The sequence below is a fragment of the Squalius cephalus genome, assembly GCF_949319135.1.
Source record: "Squalius cephalus genome assembly, chromosome: 25".
NCBI lineage: Eukaryota > Metazoa > Chordata > Actinopteri > Cypriniformes > Leuciscidae > Squalius > Squalius cephalus.
In genome coordinates this window covers 1,328,902-1,334,115 of record NC_137146.1, presented here as the reverse complement: position 1 = coordinate 1,334,115, position 5,214 = coordinate 1,328,902, and positions in this window count along the sequence as shown.

The following is a 5,214-nucleotide window of genomic DNA, read 5'->3' as shown; positions in this document are numbered from 1 at the left end:
ATCCATCCATCATAAAAGTGCATCTATCCATCATAAAAGTGCATCTATCCATCATAAAAGTGCATCCAAAGCACATTTATACACCACTTTAATGCAGTCATTTAACTGCTGTTAAACAAACATGCTGATCTGCCTTTTCATCAATCTCTTCCTTTATCAATGCAGAATCATTTTCTAAAAACACCTGCAATTACCTAAAGAGAAATAAACTAAAAGTCAAGGGTCAAGAGCCCAACTAAAGGAAACACAAACTAGAAATTTTCAACCAAACATCAACATTTAAATCTCTGTTAATCTCAAGAACTTCTGTAGACATATGACAGAAATAAAGCCAAACTGGTGTGTAATAAGTGAAGATGTAATGCTGTGATGTTGTTAAATAATACTTTGCTGAGATCTTGAGAGATTTAATTTATTTTACTATCTTGAGTTGATTTTATCTACGGAAACCGCACATTTTTATATTCTTGGAAAGTTACAAATGTTCCTAGAATGTTGTTAATAAACATTAAGTTGAAAAAGACGGTTTCAGGAACATCATACTAACCTTTTAAAAAACATTCCTCTAACATTAAGAAAACTGGACATTTTAATGTTTCCATAACTAAAAAGAATGAACATTCTTAGAACAAAATTTTGTTAGCTGGGATATTGATAAATGCAACATGGCACTAAAACTTAAAACTACTTACCTCAAGCACCATTTGCAAAATTTGAATGCCAAGTTGGCCTCTGTTCCCTAGCCATGACCATGTCCATATTCTCCAGTTTTGCTTCCTCCTTATTTTTTCTTCGCATATAAAAAGTGATTCATTTTGCTTTATTTGTTTACCAGTAGCGCATGCTGATGACATTTTTTTCTTCTATACTAGCCTACGATTCAATAAGTGTCATCATTGTACAGTCTACATGCATCTCGTACCCAAGATTAATATAATCCATGTTGTACAGTGTGATTTGTAATGATTTTATAGGATTGCCGAAATCGCACAGTTTGTAGCAGGCATTAGACACACCCCTGTTAAAATGTAGTGACAGTATATGGGCCAGAGATTGTCTTATTACTGGGAGATGGTAGGGTCTGTGGCTCTTATCATTGGAGAAAGCGTAACAGATCTTGGATCACATGAGGCACCTCAGTCTACCGTGTAATGGCAGGGACGTCAGTGGCCAGACCCTTACGAAAAAGAAGTTTATTCAAGTATTCAATTAGTAAAATTATTTTAAACTAAAAATAAGAAAGTGTACTTTCAGTCTACATTTTATATACTTCTCAAAAATATACTCAAAATTACACTTAAGTGCACTTGACTTATACTGAGAGAAAATTTGGCCTGTACTTGTACTCAATCTTTTGATCGAGATATACTTAAATGTAAAATTAAGCATTCAAAGTATACTTGGCTTGTAGTTGTGTTAACTATTTTGATCGAGCAGCCTATTAAATATATATATTTTTTTTACATAGTTTTTCATGTACAGTCTTTTGAAACTTACATTGTTTGAAAATATAAATTAGAATATTGATATAAAACAGATATGTTTCTAATTCTGCATATCTGAATTTTGTGTAGGCTAGTCTACTGGTAGTGTACATTAGCCTGACAAGCCAGACCCAACTCACCATTGGCAGGACTCAATGTCTTTCAAATTCCCTCTGCACGCAATAGGATAGCGCTGCGCTACAGCCAACCAGAGCAACACTTTTTTGAACTTTTTTCAAAGAAAAGCTGATCTCCAAGTCTTCCAGAGTCGAGTGTAAGTGCAATTAAGAAAAATAACATTTAAGTGAACATTTTGCTACAGTTTTTGCTTGAACATGTTAAACATATCAAATCATTTCTGTAATACATTTAAATTTAAATTTTGCAACTTTTAAATCGTTAAAATATGTATTCAATTTACATATTAAAACTAGTGTATGAAATGGCAAATGTAAATTATATAATTTAATTTTAATTTTGCACCAAAAGTTGCACAAATGTAATGGCAAATGTCAATTTAAATACAGAAATGCTTTGCCATTTTACATATTGCATTGTCATTTTGCATATTACATTTCAAATTGAATATTGCTACCCATATGCTTTCATACCTTTCAAGCTTTTAAGAGCCTCAAAAAAAGAATCTGACACTGGAAAATCATCTTCTGTGTAATGATATATAATAATATATCCATTGATTGCAAAACACAAGAATACTTTTGAATGGTTTTCAATGGAGAAAGATGCTTTTTGCACCCTGTAATTACATCATTTACCAGCAGGGGCTGATTGACTGACTTGTGTTTTAATAATGGTGGTATATTTTATTGTGATATATATATATATATATATATATCACAATTAATAATACTAATAATAGTAAATAACAAAATCAAAAAAAATCTGTTTTTGTTTAGACCCATGATTGTCATTCCATGTACAGTGAATCATTAGATAAAACTGTAAGGGTGGTTTTCCTACAGTGGTTCAGGCTGCAGGACTACCGAATGACTAAAGAAATATTATCGGCAAGATGGTAGAAAACTGTACATCTCTTGTCTATTACCACCCACTGCTACTTATGCCAACGACGGAAATAAGCACAGATACAATAGCTTAATATGTGGAAGAGCGCTGCTATAGAGTGATGATATTGTATTGCAATAGGTAGCGCTTCAAAGTCAATAACAAATCAACGTCAAAACTTCAATCAACAATCATTTGTATTTGAAAGGGTTTAATGACAAGATATGGTTATGGTTACACTTAAAATAGCTACAAAATAGATGTATGAGATGATAAAAACTTATACCATTAATTGTACCTAGCATATAAATGTAAATGTTACCTGGGAGAGAGAGAGAGAGAGAGAGAGAGAGAGAGAGAGAGAGAGAGAGAGAGAGAGAGAGAGAGAGAGAGAGAGAGAGAGATGCAGCGGCAGGCGCAACGTAAGTGTTTTTTGATAGTTTCAGCCCGACGCAGTTTTCATTTTCATGTCCTGCTCCACGTTGTTTAAATAGCAAACACATTTGCACCCATCTTTTCGCCCATGGGCTGCTGGTCGTAAAACTGTCTGAAAACTGAAACTGTCAGAAAACTGGCCTGTGTTCAGGCAATTAAATAGACTGAGGCATTGACCAACTGAAACCTGGTCTAAAGTCAATGACGCAGTATTTATTTATTTTTGTTATTTAATGAGCGCGTTAGTAATGTGCGCCTATAGGCCGGTCCACAACGCACATACACTTTGTCCCGTAGATGGTTTGCTCACACGCTTCAACCTCACGAACGAGCAGATCCGTTTCTTGCATTGCAAATTCAGAGAAGCGTTCAGTTTTCTTGAAAATTCCGCCATGTAAATAGCGAATCCGCCATGGCGCGAGCACAAAAGGCTTTTAAAGGGAATAGGAGTAGAGACTCTTTTTGGTTTATTGCACGCATCGCCCAAAACACACCTAAATCATTTTTGTCATTTTTCCATTTTTCCCATCGTTAAACTAGCAAAAGGGGTTTTGGACACACCCTGAAAGCACTTGCACCTTGCACTTTAGACCATGAGCTTAGATCGTTAAAATAGGGTCGAAAGAAAAGAGGAGGCAAAGAGTGCCCCAAGAAAAAGAGCCAGAGAATAAAAGAGACAGAGCAACTGTTACAATCTTATTTTATCCCTTCCTTGACCATGTGACTGTAACCCAAATGTGAGACATTCAAACTGACCAATCAGAAAATGGCAACTTCCGCCACCATACTAAAGGTGTGACAATTCGGAGACCAATTTTTTAAAATGATTTAGCTACAATAAAATATTTAATATCTTTTGTCTTTATTATGTGACTTTAGACATGTGGCCAGACCACAAGATCTTACATCTTTTCACTATGATATACCATAGTGAAACGCAAAGCAATTTAAACTAAAGATACAATTTAGAAATAAAAATTAAATCTAATAACCTAACATCAAATTGTTAAAGAACATTTATGTAGAATTGTAATAGAAGTTGTACAAGCGTAGTTTGATTACAAAAATTACAAAGCATTACAAAAATGATAAAAAGAAACGATATGTCTTTTAAATGTCTTTTATATGTCTATATGTTGTTTAAACTGTGTCCCTGTGGGGCAGGGGGATAGTAAATAGGTTGGGGTCCCCCTGTGTTTAAACTGTGTCCCTGTGAGGCAGGAGGATAGTAAATAGGTTGGGGTCCCCCTGTTTAAACTGTGTCCCTGTGGGGCAGGGGGATAGTACATAGGTTGGGGTCCCCCTGTGTTTAAACTGTGTCCCTGTGAGGCGGGGGGTTGGTAAATGGATTGGGGTCCCCCTGTGTTTAAACTGTGTCCCTGTGAGGTGGGGGGTTGGTAAATGGATTGGGGTCCCCCTGTGTTTAAACTGTGTCCCTGTGAGGTGGGGGGTTGGTAAATGGATTGGGGTCCCCCTGTGTGTAAACTGTGTCCCTGTGATGGGGTGGTTGGTAAATGGATTGGGGTCCCCCTGTGTTTAAACTGTGTCCCTGTGAGGTGGGGGGTTGGTAAATGGATTGGGGTCCCCCTGTGTTTAAACTGTGTCCCTGTGAGGTGGGGGGTTGGTAAATAGGTTCAGGTCCCCCTATGATAAAAATTGTTTCCATATGGGTTGTGGGAGGGGGGGTAAATAGGTTGGGGTCCACCTGTGATAAATTGTGCCTGTGAGGTGGGAGGTTGGTAAATGGATTGGGGTCCCCCTATGTTAAAACTGTGTCCCTGTGGGGCAGGGGGATAGTAAATAGGTTGGGGTCCCCCTATGTTTAAACTGTGTCCCTGTGGGTAGGGGCAAATAGGTAGGGGTCCCGCTATGATAAATTGTTCCTGTGGGGCAGGGGGATAGTAATTAGGTTGGGGTCCCCCTATGTTGAAACTGCGTTCCTGTGGGGCAGGGGGATAGTAAATAGGTTGGGGTCCCCCTGTGTTTAAACTGTGTCCTTGTGAGGCGGGGGGTTGGTAAATGGATTGGGGTCCCCCTGTGTTTAAACTGTGTCCATGTGAGGTGGGGGGTTGGTAAATGGATTGGGGTCCCCCTGTGTTTAAACTGTGTCCCTGTGAGGCGGGGGGTTGGTAAATGGATTGGGGTCCCCCTGTGTTTAAACTGTGTCCCTGTGGGGCGGGGGGTTGGTATATGGATTGGGGTCCCCCTGTGTTTAAACTGTGTCCATCTGAGCTGGGGGGTTGGTAAATGGATTGGGGTCCCCCTGTGT